The sequence below is a fragment of the Lygodium microphyllum genome, chromosome 22 (genome assembly GCF_053477565.2).
Source record: "Lygodium microphyllum isolate KBCC chromosome 22, Lygodium_microphyllum_v1.1.10, whole genome shotgun sequence".
Taxonomy (NCBI): domain Eukaryota; kingdom Viridiplantae; phylum Streptophyta; class Polypodiopsida; order Schizaeales; family Lygodiaceae; genus Lygodium; species Lygodium microphyllum.
This window is the reverse complement of record NC_141156.1, coordinates 84,704,558-84,721,222: the sequence shown is the minus strand read 5'-3', so window position 1 is coordinate 84,721,222 and position 16,665 is coordinate 84,704,558.

The window sequence follows — 16,665 nt, the reverse complement described above, 5'->3', positions numbered from 1 at the left end:
TGCCAAAGCAAAGCAAAGTCGTGTCTACAGAAGACCTTGACTAATTTCAAGATAAAAGATCAAACAGGTGAATAAGCAAGATAAGAAAATGATGCCAAGACTCTGTTTTATTTTTGCCAATAATAAATACAAGGTACAAGAAAAAGAAACATGAGCAGCCTTTGGATTGCGTAGGTCTTCCATACATATCAAAGAGAATTTCCAAGAGTATGGTCTTCATCGATGAATGAGAAAGTGGATGAACGTGGATAATCTTCTGATCCAAGTTCCATCATTGTGACTATTAACTGATATTGAGATGGCTTACAGTTAGAAACAGTCTTCAAATTTTCCATATTTATATATATTATGTTAGTCTCTTCAATCTGCCCTGTTCCTAGATCTGTCAGACCTAGAGATAGTCATCAGTTGTGGCTAATAAGTCAGATTTCTGGCACTTTTTATCAGGAATAAACATAATTTGTGTTGGCGAATATGGATGGTCAAAGGAAAGCTTAGAATCTGCCTTGAAATCTCATGTTTTCTCATCAACCATGATGCACATGCATAAAAACAGAAATAGCAATCGGTGAGCTAGAAATTTGGACAGCACGACTTCTTTCTTCAAGATAGTTTGATGGTATGGTTCAAGGACTAATGATACTTAGTTCAAGACAAAACTGCTGTGGGATGAGCATCTATACACGGCTCTTCATGAAGCATTGACATGCAAAAGTATATTTCTTCACCCTGGATTCATCAAGCTCTTCTCTTGAATGCTGCTTCTTGCTTCAGGAGCTTCCCTCATATCAGCCACTCATACACATGATGGGCTCCTCGAAAAGGGGAAAGTAAGGATCCACTATGTGATGACAGTTTCAATAAGTTCTAGAAAAGTATCCATGCAAAAACAAGGGCTGCCACAATCTCGACAAAGGTCAAGGAAGAGTACAGGATTCAGTATGTGAGCCATTGTGATGATCATTCTCTTTCGTTTCTGAACATAGAGTTCACCTTCCTCCCAGACCTGTGCCAACCATCAACGGATTTGAAACTGCATCATATTGGCTCGTTTGAACCCAACGAATTCTGCCTCAAACTATCGTTTGCAGCCACTCTTAACACAAAAGCAGCGTTCCCCTTCGAATTGTCTCCCAGGTCAGGTATGCTTCTATTTGCATTAAAATTCTATAATATATTCTGTTTGAGAATTCAACCAATTTATCAAGATTCCTGTACAAGGTCAGAAGCATCTGGTTTGATGGCCTGATCATTAGGGGAGTTTTGAGGTCTTGAAAATGCCTTTTAGGATGTGGAGAGAGAGTGCTCTAGACCAATAAGAGCAAAGCCTCCGTAACGGAACTTCTAATTTAAAAAAAATAAAAAATCATTTTACAAAAATATATAAATATGATAATATTACGAATTTGTATTTTTATTATGTATTTTTAGTCTCTTATATTCGTGATTATGACATATTTTGCATTAATGGCATAGAGTCTCGGCTACTTTTATTTAATGATGTTTCTAGATTAATGATAATGACTGATGTAATCGAAATTCAAATTGGTGAAAAGCATGGCGCTCAGTTTTTTCCCTCGTTTCTTTTATTCCTCTATTGTTTTTCCCTCCGTTATGATAGCCTAGTCCTCTCTCTCTCTCTCTCTCTCTCTCTCTCTCTCTCTCTCTCTCTCTCTCTCTCTCTCTCTCTCTCTCTCTCTCTCTCTCTCTGTGTGCATGTATCTCTCTCTTCTACCATGGATACAGAAATTCGACCTTCAACAAGGCGTCCAAGCTCCCAAATCACATCCATATCAGTGTTTAACTCATTCCAAACTGATGGAAGATGGATTCCTACTATCATTAGCAAAGGTAGTTGGATCACCATGCAACAAGCAAAACGTGGAAAAAGGCAAAGACATGAGAGCTCGTTTATCTCTGCTTGGAAGGGCAGAATCCGAGATTTTAAGCTTGGAGCAAATAAGAATAGTATCAAAGAGGTACTAGTGCAACATGTGTTCATGCATAGAGAGCTGTGTTTGAAACCTGGATCTTCAAAGCTTCCAATGCATAGACCAAATTGTAAGAATTTGATTCTTAAAGTTTTTCCTTTCTTAAACATGGTTTAGGTTTTTCCATTATAATATTTGTTTGTCTTGTAGATGTCTATCCCTCTAATCTTGAGGAATGGCAACCAGTGGAATCTATTATTGATGTTATTGATGTTATACATGGTTCAATTGGAGAAGAAATGTATAGAGGTAGAAAGAAGACAGAGCTTGCAGAGAATGGAATATTCTTTTATGACCATTCTTATGTTATTCCTATGCGGTGTTGCCAATGGGGATCAATAAAACTCCTTCCTTTGCCAGATTTTTCAAGCTTTGAGTGGCCTTTGCCAAGTCCAGCTACTAGTGAGGGCTATAGATGTAAGATATTTTCTGAGATCCAGAAAGCACTAAAATCTAATATCTCAAGTAGGCTAAGCAAAGTTACTTTATTTATGCCTATTAATATATTTATTGATTTCTTCTCTAATATGGAGATAAGAATAACAAAAACCATGCTTTCAGTGAAGAGACTAACATATGATCATATCATACAATTTGTTGATGAAGGATGGGATACAAGGACAGAAGGAAAAATTATATGTAAGATAGATCAAGACTCTATAGCTTGTAAATATATGATTGCTACTCAAAATTTTATCCTTAGCTTTTACTATAGTCGATGGCATTTTGTTGGTAGTAGTCTAGTTGCTTTAGACCAGAATCTTAATGATTTCAGCAAGGATCCTATTGTGGATCTTGATATTTGGTTCAACGAGTATATTATTGCAATCTTAAAGATCAGAAAATCATGTACGCTACATCAAGTGAGGATGGATTTACAAAATGAAGACATTGAACTACCATGCTCCTTTGTATTCCAACTTGACAAGAAACGAGTAAGTTTTCACATCATATTATATCTACTTAGATGTATATCAAGATCTCACTTTCTAACTAACAAACATTTGTAATTTATTTTTTGCAGATATCGAAAAGGAGAGAAAATAAAATACACTGCAATGACATTCAAGAAAAGATATCTTTACTATCAATATAAAATACATGTACAAATTTTGTAGCAGATGTCTATCTGCCATCTCTATGAGATATACAAGGGCTGAAGGGCAAATTTCTATATATGAAGGCCTACAAGGCGATATGGCAAAGCTATTTCTTTTTTGGAGAACTATCCTTTCTAGGAGTCCTTTTGCCTTTCTTTGATGTCTTGGGTATAGAAGGTGTTGAAGCTGTGGATTTGCCTTCCGTGGTTATAGGCACCACATCTCCTTCATGGTGCAAATCCCCACCAATCTCTGTTGTTGGTTGTATACAATTGATTATCATATACTTCAAGAGCTTTGCTCTGATGTACCAAATATGCTCAGATGTATAGCAATCCTTCGAAAACTGTCACACATTTATAGAAAAAAGAGTTTTAGTTCATTATTGTTCTTACAATAGACTATATTTTTATCATCAATGGACTATTTTCAATTAATATCTATCTTAAAGTTTAGCATCTTTCATATTACCTTTACATGTTTATCATCATTAAGATAAACAAAGTTAACCATTCTTCTAGCATTTGCAATCACCCTCCAGCCACAAGAATGGCTATCATCCTGATGGGGACACTGCAACCACCAACACAAAGTAAAACTATAAAGAGGACGAATGGTAGTTCATAGAACAAACTCATGTTTCAATTATTTTAATGAATAACTTACTGCAACTTGTCTATATTGCATTGTTGCAAGCAAATCAGATGGCATAGGGGGTCTTTTCTCTAGCTCTTCAATTAATCTTTTGGCACCTCTGTATATAAAATATGTTGAAATTTAGAGTACTTACAAAAAAAAGAATTGAAATATCAAGGAGCCCTTGGATAATATAACTTACAATTTAGCATTTCCATGGCTTCCTTTCATAGAGTTGATTAAAAAGCATTGCTTATCCACAAGGTCTATTGCAATCAAGCTCCAATGAGAACTAAAAGCAATCATATCTCAACAAATTAGTAGGATAAAATCTCAAAAACTCTAATAGAATATTGAATCACTTACTTTTCATTATATGGAATTATAAGCAGCTCCAAAGTATCGAAGTCAATCAAATTGAGCCAGTGCTCAATAAAACTTGCATCAAGCTCATTCCTCATAAAGAATGAGATAGATGGATCAAAAACCTCAATTTTTTGTTGTATATCCAAAGGAAACTCATGCATTATACACCTAGAAAAGTCATAGAAATAGTGAGTATAAACAAGAAAAATCTTATTGCTAAAAAAATATCAAAAAGTATAAGTAATTATGGATGGACATACCTTAGGCCAGCAAGAATAAGACTGTCATTTACTTCTCTTCTTTTATCCTTAAGAATCTGAACACATGCAGCATCAAAGGAGATAACCTCAGTTCTTTTGCCTAAGTCACCAGGTAAGAAACAAAACACACTGAATCCTTTTGGATTAGTTGCTTCAAGAAGGGTGGCTAGCTCATTTTCAAAGGACTCTAGTTGCTCTATTTCCCTTTCTTCAACCCTTTGCCTCCTATACTCTCTCCATTTATCTGCTTGTTCCTCTTTAGCCTTCTCCTCTTTTTCATGTTGCCTTGTATCCTTCTCATGGGTGACATCCTCAACCCTGACACCAGAATCATCTTTCTTTCTTCTAGCTGGGGGCACATTAAGGATATTAAATGTCTTCATATCAGTGAGGGGAATTGGCTCAAGGACCTTTGAAAATCTATATCTTAGCCTCCTAAGAATTACCATGTCCTTGTCCATGAGTGTGAGCCTATGAGCATGAGCAGCACAAATGTAGGCATCTTGGAAAAACTCAATTAGAAAATCCTCTGTGGCTTCTTGTATACAATTAAGAGCTGTTCTTGTCCATCTGAAACTATCCAAACTATATCTGTCGCAAATTTCCCTGACAAGCCTCTGAAAAGACAACTTTGGAATTGCATTGTCAAGAGCATTTACTGCCTTCCTAATCTCCCTTAGACACCTGACATTTTGAGAAAACCTTCTCCTTGGCTTTGACTTTCTAGACAGCTTCTGAGGCTTTGAAGACTGATGAATCTTTGATGCTAAATCCCTAGGATCAATCTTCTGTTTTCTTGCTGTTGCCTTAGTCCTAGCCATCTGCCAAAAAAACATATGTTACTTATTCTCCAGCATGTAAAGCAAAACGCAAGTCCCAGACAAGAGTTATCTATGCTGCATGGCGTTTTCTCGTATCAGTTGAATTTTTCTCGAGCTGTCTAGTGAAACGCGAGTGTCAAGCAGGGGGGCCTCCTTGCAGCTGCTTCTTTTCGCGTTTCACCGGACTTGTTGTCCATTGTGTCCAGTGAAACGCGAATTTAAGCCAGGAAACCTGCTTGAAGTACCTTATTTTCGCGTTTCACCGGACAGCTCATGAATAGCATAAAAATTGACCAAGGAAAGCTTTTAAGATTACTTAAAATACCCAAAGAATTAGGGAGAAAAGAAACAGTCACCGAGAGCATGGAATTCTCAGATAAGTAATTATTTACAGCAGCATGGATTTCAGATAGCTCATGCAGATCACAGTAAGATTTTCTTAAATATCCACAATATTAAGGAATGCTTTCACTGTGGAAAAAATTCTTTTGTAGTGGTCATGAGCTAATAATAACATAAAGGATTAAGGAAAAATATCGAAACAATGCATTGAATGGAGCTTGTATTGAAAAGCAAGATGCAGAAACCATACCTTCTTCTTAGCTTGTTCTTCACAATTTCAGCCTAAAGATGACAATATGCTTGAAGGTTTGCTTTGTTGGGGAAGCAGTGAAATGCTTGGAGATTGGAAGGAAATGCGTGGAGACTGGAAGGAACACCAAAAACAAAGATGGAGTAGCGATGAAATGCGATGAAAGCTGAAGGCGGTGAATTTGCATGGACTCAACGTTCTTCGCAAAGTGTTAATAACACACGTGTGACGTACCCTCGCTTATCGGAACTTTTTATTTACTTGGAAAAGGGTTATTTAACACACGTAAAACGTATTTTTGGAAAAAGAGAATGCGCACGTCTTCTGAGGAGTTTATTACGCTGTGTTAAGTCACACACGTGTATTTCCATTATTACACAAACTTTTTCGTTGGAACTATCACCACATGCTTAACGGTCGATATAAAAGCATTTCAAACCCATTTCTCCGACATTGTCTTCTTCTCTGCCAAAATTTCGTCTCGACTTCCCTTCAAGGTCCTTGCATCCTGTGTGGAGAGCAGTTCAACAATCTTTGATAGGTAACAATTTTTTTTATTACAAGCATTTTAACAAAATAAATTTGATTAATATAGAAAGAATGTTTTATAACACTTAAACAATTAAAGATGTTATGTGCTTTCTATCTTTCAAATGCAGTATATCTTTTCCAAAAATGATTATATCATCAATTTGTGTGTTTCCATAGAATTTATTTATTGTTCATGTTTCTTTTCTTCATTTGCAATTTTTGACAAGTAAAACGCGAGACAATGTCTCTGTTGATGATATTTTTCTTAGTATCGCGTTTCACCGGCCACATTTTAGAATAATTTTTGTCTTCAAGCTAGTGTCTGATGAAACGCGATTCCTTCACAGGCATTTGCCTTACACACTTGAATTTTCGCGTTTCACCGGTCAACTAAAAAAATTCTCCTGTTTTGATTTTTTTGTCTTGGAAAATCAATGTTGGGGCCTTTTTCCATGATATCATCTTGTTTTATTGGATATTGGTTCTTTTCTGCTTTTTTTTTCAGGGATAAATATTTTTCTGGTCAAAATGACAAAGAGGAAGCTATCTCTGGAAGGAATGGATGAGGAGGAGATAATTGAGACATCTGATGATAGGCTCTTTGATTTTTTACACATCACTGGAAATTCTTCCAAGTTTTGCTATATCAGGGAAATTTTCAATGTTCCTTTTGATTTGAAGGAGTTAGTAGAGGATCTTGATGATAAACTTAAGGAGTACAGATGTTTTTATGATAGACATGTGCAAGGTTTGGAAGTCAATGGATTTGTTCATTATAGTGATGTCATGGGAGCCACCAATACATCCAGGTCAACTTTGCTCGACAGGTTCAACCTCATTGATGAGGAATTCAGAAAGAAAGAAACATGTTGCCCTTTCCACAGGTATCAACACCAATGCCTTCTAATCCACAAGGACGTTGGATTTATTGTGTATCTTCAGTACATGGAAAATTCTTCTCCAGATATAGACCAACAGAGAAAGCTAGAGGATATTGCAAGTATGGATAAGGAGGTCGAAGAGAAGGAGGAGATGTTCCAAGAAGATGTTGAGAATCAACTTGTCCAAGGTTTTGATGTAGGTTTATTCAAGAGTGACAATATCACAATGGTGGAAGAAAAGGAGATTGAGCCAAGTGCACAGGTTGATGAAGAAGGTCCTCTTGCCTGTGTTCCAACATTTCCCACTTATCTTATCAACAAGAAGAGATATGTGTTGCTAAATGATATTCAACATCTTTTTGATCTTAGAGAAGATTATTGCTTAGCAATCCTTGCAGGTTGGGGCAAAAATGACATGAATTTTATAGGTTATGAACAAGAACCACTAGCAAGTCTTGATGTTGAGGGAGAGAATTTCCAAGATAGCTCTATAGCCTTACATACATGTATTAATCAGATCATAGAATACGAAAAGGGGGGGCTACCTACAGAAGAAGAGTTCTTGCAAGTCCAGAAGAAACTTCATATTGATGATGTAGGGTATGAAGAGAGATTGAAGTCACCATCAGATGAGAAGCCCAAGAGTTCAATAAATCTTTATGATGATAGTCTTCTTGAAGAAGATGAACACCCTAAGGTATGAAATATAATTCGAAGTTACCCATTGAGTTTATGTTAGACTTTATTATGCATTATAGATAAATATCTTATATCTTGTACTGTTGTGGTTTGTTCTATAGATTGAGATTGAAGATCTGGACAACTTTCTTGGAAGGGCCAAGGGCTCTAGGCCAATGAAGCTTGGAAAAAATCAAAGCCTTGGCCATTATATTGGAAACTTAAACAATCAAACAATTGTAATATATCATAGTAGATTGTCAAGCTCTCCAAGTCTACCAATGATGGCTTTGAGAGCTATCTCAAAGGTTATTGGATCTCAAGTTTTCAGCAGAGGTTTGGACAAGATCATTTTGGTGGAGAAGGAAGAAGCCATAAGAGTTTTTGGCTTTATGCCTGGATACAGTGGTTCTAGAGCTGGATATTTTGGAGTTCTTGGCTCCTATTTGCTCTCTTATGTAGGAGATAGTAAGAATTTGAAGCTTCTTCCGGGCTATCGAAAACAAGAGTTTTTGAAATACAGAGGTCTTATTGAGTGGGATGAAACAAAAGATTCCTCTAGAGGCCCTGTCGAGCTACCTGAAACCAAGGACTCCACTGAAGGCCCTGTTGAGGTGCCTGAAACTAAGGACTCTTCTGCAACACAATCAGACTAGAAGATGCCAAAGATTAAGGGTTTCTTGAAACCCATCTTTTCCCAACTCTTTGTTTGGTTTGTAACCATTCTATAAATCTTTGCTTTGCGCAAGAATTTAAATATCTATCTTTTCTTCTTTGGGTAACAATTTGTATAGTCCTTGCTAAAGATGATGTATTGCTTGATGTGGTTGTATCTTTAAGCTTGAATTTATGCCAAATTTGTCGATAGAACCATTGAAAGACCTCTAATAAACTGTTGGCTTTGTGTCTTCCACCTCCATGTCTTGTATGTCTGAAATATTTTGTTCTTGCTTGATAATGTGATTTTTCCATACCTTGGGTTGACCAGATAGATAGAGATCCATATTGTTTAATAAAGTATGGAGCATGGTTGTATAGAATATGCTGCATAGTCAACAAATAAGGAAAGTTATTAAAAAACATTATATGAGTTCGACAATGAAGAAACAAACATATACAAACTTCTTACCATATAGTGAGTAAAGTGTTGATCCCCCAAGCTTCTGTCATCGCCTTTTTGAAAAGGTTCAATTGGTTTTTAAAGTCTTTGAGATCATCGTCATTCCATTCAGTCTTATCACAATAAAAAAACACTTTGTCTAGTGTTTCCCAAACTTTAGCTTTTCTATTTCGAGCTTGTCCATTATCAGTGTGATCCTTAACTGCATTATGTAGGGATTTCCACTGATTAAATTTAATAGTTGAGCCACCATTTCTCGAGTTTATCTTGCCAAGTCTCCCATGAAAGCCTAGAAACCTTCTAGCCTTCACTCCACCAATAGATGGTTTTTTTGGGACACAATTACCATCCTTAGACTTTTGAAGATCTGGTTCAATAACAACATTGCCACCATGCAAACCAATTGCAGAGAGAACTTTTTCAACCTTTGTTATAGCATCTGTTCTAGTTGATAATGGCTTCAACTTCCATGCAAATCCTATATAGAGATGAACAAGCTTTTCGATTATCCTGCAAAGTGCATGAAGTGTACAAATATGGGCATTCGCTAAAGGAATGTCCAAGACTGGTTTAAACTGTGGATCCTTATTGTGCCTAGAGGGAGCTCTATTCCAATTGCTTGAGTTTAACTCTACAGCTGGTGACATGCAGTATAAGCAAGGAGATCTCGAGTTAGCTCCCTTTGATACATTATACATACATTTGAGTGTCTTTAGGTCACCAGCTATGTGCCACTCAATCCTGTAGTTCCCTAATCCTTCAACAAATAGCTCTTCTCCTGCTTGTTGCCTTTGAATAACATTAGGTATTGATGTTTGATGAAAAACCCAATATAGTATATCAAAATTCTCAGTATCTACCTCAAATGCTCCTAGCCACCAGATGTTATATTTAGATTGAACACTAAATGATGTTGAGTGATTGCAATGACTTGACGAAAGTGCTCTATTCATCAAGGTGATAGAGATTCTCTCCAATTTTTTACATTTCAGAATCTCACTTTCATCAAGTTTAATCACAAATCTAGCCACTCCCTGTGCCTCAACTACTGACAAGTCATAAAATTTGATCATTAAGCATTGTAGGGTGGGCAAGTCAAGGAAAATATTGTTAAATTCATTGAATGTAACCTCCTTTTTCTTGCCCTTGAAGCTAGCCTTGATATGAAAAGGCTCACCTAGAATCTCCATCACTTTGTTATTAACTCTCTGTCTGATAGTCCTAACCACAAATGGTTTCGGAAGTATGCAATTGTGTACCTGTCCTTGCTTCATATTTGATTGTAAAAGTTGGAAAAGTTGCATATAAGCATCTCGACTGATACCAATACTATCCAGTGTCTTCTGTACTAACTCAGAATCCAAAGAATGATCCTTCACAAATGACTCCAAGCATTGTTTCTTTGCCTTTTTAAATTTCTTCTTCTCCAAAATATCCTTTGAAACCACTGAAGGAAGAAGATGATAATAAAACTGAGCTGCTTTTAAAGAATCTCTTTCACTTGCATTTGGTTGTAGAAGAGATCTAAGCAAAATTAACATCACAAATCAATGCAAGTAGTTTAAATAAAGCCATATTTAAGATTTTTCAAGTGAAAAAAAATATACCTTGCTGCTTGGATTCTTTTACCACAGCCTCCTCCTCCTCGTTTGAGATTCTCAATATTTTTAAGAGCTCTTTGTCGATTTCGAAGGCCTAATAAAGTTTGCTTTTGTTGATAAGCTTTGATACGCTTTTCCAATGAATGAATTTTTTGTTGACAATCCTCTAGCTTCTGCAACAACTCTATATTGTGTTTCATCAAAAGATGATTCTCTAGTCCAAGGATATCCTTTTCTGCAACAAGATTAAGTGTATAACCTAAAAATCCATTGTAGCCATCGCCAATAAACCTCATTAATGACGAGCTATTATAGAAAGGAGTGCTATTTCTGCTAGGATCTTTGGGATATAGCTTTCCATCTAACCAAAGATCAATATTCTTCTTTCCTTCAAACCTCAGTATATGTTTCATAGACTCTGTAACCGTGATAGATTTTGTTCTCTTTCTTATCGGTTCATACTCACTGTCCAACTCAATATGAAGATGATAGAGAGGTCTTTTATGAGAGCTACAGAGATCATTAGATGATTGATCCATAGCTGAGTTACAGAGATCATTGGGTGATTGATCCATAGCTAAGGATATGATTAGAAGCAAGAACGAAAACAAAGAAGAGACTAATAAGGAGGAGAAAAAAAGAAGAGAGAAACGATGGAGAAACGATGGAGGGAGGCAATCGAGTATCCACCAAAATTCAAATTGAATATTACTTTTCACTTTAATGAGGAGAGGTAAGATCTTCATTATGGCAACCTTGCCAACTTTATGGCGACCTAGATTTCTAGGTTTGATGTGACCACGAGAATATCACGACAATGACTTATTAACGAATTTTGATATTTTAACTTACCAAAATATAAACCTTTTAAAAATTCTATAAAATGATTTTATTTCGTAAATTGTTTTCTCTCTCTAGGATCTCTTACAGGGCATTTTCGAGACCTCAAAACTCCCCTAATGTACTGCTGATGCCAGAGGTCTTGCAGAGTGGCGGAATGCTTCCAGTAGAGAGGGCGGCTCACGTAAAAGAGGGCTGCTGTGCATTTGCTCTGACACCTCCAACACCAACAATGCGAATGGCCATTCCAGCGGAGAGACCAGATAAGCCACAGGCCAGGCTAGATGATAGATGTGCATATCCATCAAATAGATAGTATGTTTTGCTCCTCGAGTTTATTCCAGTACTAATAATTACAGCGATAATCAAGCCATAAATACCAAGCACACCAGCCATAACAACAGGAACAATTGATTTCCTCCCTGAAAACCAGTGGCCTGTCTTCCAATCGATGACATCCTCCTCCGTTTTAAACGGTTCCTCTTTTTCCTTCAGACCAATAAAGCGGCCCCTACCAAAACAGCAGTTGATGCCGTTAAGCCCGCCTCTCTGCGCTAACTATTTTCAGCTCTCAAATACTCTGAGTCCGATTGCTGATTTGTTTCAACTATTACACTTCTTGTATCAGGAATAAACTTAGGATGTTTAATCAGATTTTCAAAAAGATTCTTTTGCACATAATCTGTAGCATGAGAACCTCCATGACCATCAAAAACACCAAAACAAGCCAACAATGTGCCCATCAACTTGAGCAAATCGGGCCTCATAGAAATCCTCCATAAAGACTCTTCTCCATGAATTTGTAACACCTCAAGTGCATTCTTGCACTTGAATCCGTCGCTCTTGGCTGGCCTGTTTACATGCTAGCATTTCTCTCGACCAAGTCGGTGAGCAAGTTCTTCTGCAACCATTGCCCCTCTTCATCTTCTCAAAGAAGTCTTGAGATTCCCACAGATACTCATACTTATCACCCTGATTCTCCATTGAGCATAATGCGAAACTCCTGTGAACTGTTGATCAAAACCTCCTCGTCTAGGTTGAATGACCACTTGGCAAGGCATGCCAATTAGAGCATTATTGATAAGTTCCTCATGTTCCAAACCCTCTTCACTATATTGCCTACGCAGAACAAAAGTATAATCACAACAACTAAATATGTACAAAGTATCAAATCCCACACACAAATTTTGGGTGGTTTTCACACCTCAAATGCGCAGCAATACGACAACGGCTACTTGTTGGAGTAAGATTAGTTCGCTCCAACAAGGGAGTAAACAGCCGGGTCCCGTGAATCATTGAGCACAAGGAAATAACCTGCAGCAAAATGATGTACCAAGACAAATATTGCAAAGGGGAAAGACCACTGTAGAAGAGTTGCCACAAGGCAATGGAGTCAGCCTTATTGAGGCTATACGAGTCAATGATGCTGAAACCTCTAACTTAAGAGTCGTGACAAGAGGCCAAAAGGCTAAAGAGGTTGACAAAGATAATACAAAATCGGTGGAGGGAAACCCTAAACAAGGGGACAAGGGGACGCAAGTCCAGAATCCTAGCATGGAAGGTGGACCTTTAAGGCCAATTGACAGAAAAGGGACCCTAAGAAGGATGAAGAAGTTCCAAGAAAGAAGGCAAGAGCTACGAAAAAAGCACCAAAACCAGTCCAAAGACCAAAAGAGAGGATGGTTTGGCGAGAAAAGAGAGCTTTGGCTACTTATCATGACTTTGATTTAGCAAGTTCTCTTTGCGAAGTCAAACCAGATGTGAACCTCTTGCAATTGATTAAATTATCTCCAGGAGTACACAAGGAATTTAAGAAGATCCTGCATATTGGGTATATTGTAGAACCTTTGGGCATAGCACGAGTAGGGGAAGATTGGTTTGATCATGCTGAAAATAATTGCCCTAAGGTTTCAGCTTATGTGGATGGAATATTGGTGGAACATGCTATTGTAGACACTGGATCCTTCGTCAATATCATGAGTTCAGAGTTGATGGAGAGGCTGGGTCTTGGCATCCAAAAAGATAGCTCCACCCTTCTTAGAATGGCTGATGATAGTCTAAGACAACTAGAAGGTTGTGTTACTAAGGTCCATGTTACCTTCACAAGTGTAGAATGCTTCTTGGACTTTAGGGTGATAAGATTTGCAAGACGTCCTAGCTATCGAGTCTTGCTAGGCAGGCCTTGGATCTTACGAACCGACTGTCAAGTAGATATACCCACCGGTCGAGTGGTTCTAGGTAGAGGTGCTAATCGAGTGATAGTCAATGCTTACCCTGAGTCTCCTCAAAGTGAGAGAGCTCCTTTATCGTCTACTGAATTAGAAACAGAAGATGATCCATCTGGTAGTGAGACATCATCCAGCGATGAATCTAAAGAGGGGTCCACTAGAGAGGATATCTATCAGATAACTCTAAATGAGCCGATAGAGCCGCAAGATAGGATAAGAGAGGCGGATGTGATTGAGTTGGACCTTGGCACGCCGAATGATGCGCGGCCAATTAAATTAGGTTCCATGCTCAGTTCAGTAGAAAGGGAGGACTATGTGTCCTTGATTCAAGAATTCCATGTTATCTTTGCTTAGAGTTATGATGAGCTGAGAGGCATTCCTCCCGACCTGGCTGTTCATACTATTCCTGTAAAAGAAGGCAGTCGTACTATGCGTCAGAAAGTAAGGCGTATGCCTTTTGAATTGAGGGACGGGTTGTTTGAGGAGTTACAGAAGTTAAGAAAAACTGGTTTAATCTTTCCTGTACAACACACAGAATGGTGTTCACCAGTTGTTATCAGGAAGAAGAAAAACAACCAGATCCGACTATGTGTAGACTTTAGAGAGCTGAATAAGTAGACAGTTAAGGATTACTACCCGTTGCCATTTATTGACCAGATTTTGGATCAATTAGCGGGTAGGGAAATATATTCTTTTATGGATTTCTTTGCAGGATATAACCAGATGGCAATTGCAGAAGAGGACAAGTTGAAAACAACTTTTATTACTGTCTTTGGTACTTTTGCGTACCATGTGATGGCCTTTGGTTTGTGCAATGCACCTGGATCATGGCAACGAACAACAGAGAAGACCTTTGGTGACATCTCCCCAGATGAGTTGAAAGTATTTATTGATGACTTGGGGGCCGCCACTGTAAGGGAAAGGATGTTGATTATCTTAAGAAAGTGCTTTAAGCGCTGCAGACAATTTTGCATCGCTCTTAACCCACGGAAGTGTGTCTTTGGAGTACCTTATGGGCTATTGCTAGGTCATGTGGTCAGTTCAGTAGGGATCACAACCGACCCTGAAAAGATCAAGGTCATAGTTGCTATGAGTCCACCACGCACTCCGAAAGAGGTTCATAGCTTTCTATCATCAATAGGCTACTATCGGAGGTTTATAAATGCCTTGGCAGAAAGAACACTGCCATTAACGAACTTATTATCCTTTAGCTGTCTATTTGAATGGAGCGACTCTTGTAAGGTAGCTTTCGAGGATGTGAAACAGGAGCTAGTAAAAGCACCCGTTTTAAAAGCACCTAAAAGAGGTGAGGTGTTCTATATATTTTCAGCAGCCACCATGCATAGTATCAGCTACTGTTTAGCCCAAATCTGGCAGGAAAAGTGGTATCATCCAATAGCTTTTGCTAGTAAAAAATTGGGCATTTTAGAGATCAATTATACCTACATGGAGAAGTTGTGTCTTGCGATGGTCTTTGGGACTAAGAAATTCAGGCACTACATCCTCTATCAGAAGGTAGTATTCTATACAAAGGCGGAAGGGCTTAGATTGCTTATGAACAAGCTGCAGCCGCCTCATCGTTTGGCAAAGTGGTTAATCACTTTGCAGGAGTTCAATTATGAGATTAAGAGTAAGCCACCGAGGTTGCAGGGTATTGTGGAATGCCTTGTGGATTTCGGGGAGCCGAAAGAGACTTTGGCTGAAGGAAGTGATATTGAGAAAATGTTTAAAATTGATACAGCTTCCATTCCGTCTTGCTACGCTGCTATAACGCATTATCTATCAACACGAGAGACTGGAGCTGGTTTATCAAAATTTGAAAAGAGGAAAATCAAACAGCAGGCTTTGAAGTTTTCCTTGATCATAGGAACACTATATCAACAGGGTGTTGATGATATCTACCGCCAATGTGTGATGCCTGACGAGGTTCCTTTCATCTTGGAAGAGTGCCATGACTCTGCATGTGGAGGGCACTTTGCGGGATGGTTGACAGCGCAGAAAGCTTTACGAGCTGGATATTGGTGGCCGTCCATCTTCCAAGATTCCTTTGAGTATGTAAAGAAATGTGATACATGTCAAAGACATGACAGTAGAGAGAATAGGAAACGCCCACTCACGCCTATTATGGCTATCCTTCCATTTGAGAAGTAGGGCATTGATTTTGTGGGTCCTATTACCCTGTCGTCTACTACCCAGAAGAGGTACATTATAGTAGCAACTGATTATTTTACAAAATGGTCAGAAGCGCGGGCGATGAGGCAGGACAATGCAAAAGAGACTACCAGTTTTCTTTTAGAGCAGATTATGTGCCGTTTCGGTCCATCGAAGGAACTAGTGTCGGACAGTGGAACCCATTTTTTGAACAAAGTGATCAAAAGCTTGACTGAAGTTTGGCAAATCAAGCATAATAAAATGACTCCTTATAATCCACAAGCAAATGGACAAGTTGAAAGTACTAATAAGCAGCTTGTGGATATCTTATCTAAGATAGTCTTTGAGAAGAAACGAGACTGGGACAGGAAGTTGTATGTTGCAGTATGGGCATATAATACAACCTTCAAGCGACCTACCGGCCATACTCCATTTAAATTGGTTTATGGGGAAGAGTGTGTGTTACCCCTTGAGATTGAGTTGCCAACCATACGGTTTGCAATTAACCACTCTTTGGGAGATGAGGATTCCCTCTTTGAACGTTTCACGACCCTAGCCCATCTGGATGAACTGAAGTTGAAGAGCTTATTACACCAGGAGGTAGCTAAACGTCGGATGAAGCAGTTGCATGACCTTAGAGCAAAGAAGTATACCTTTAAGAAAGGGCAATTAGTTCTGTATTATGATGCACGTAGGGAGTTGTTTCCAGGGAAGCTGGAACCTAAATGGGATGGCCCCTACAAGATTGTCAGGATAGGAAAAAATAGGTCTACGGCTCTACTATCTGATTTACAGGGAGTAGAGTTTAAAAATAAGGTTAATCTTAATAAGATTAAACCTTATTATTTATAAGTATGCTAATACAAAGA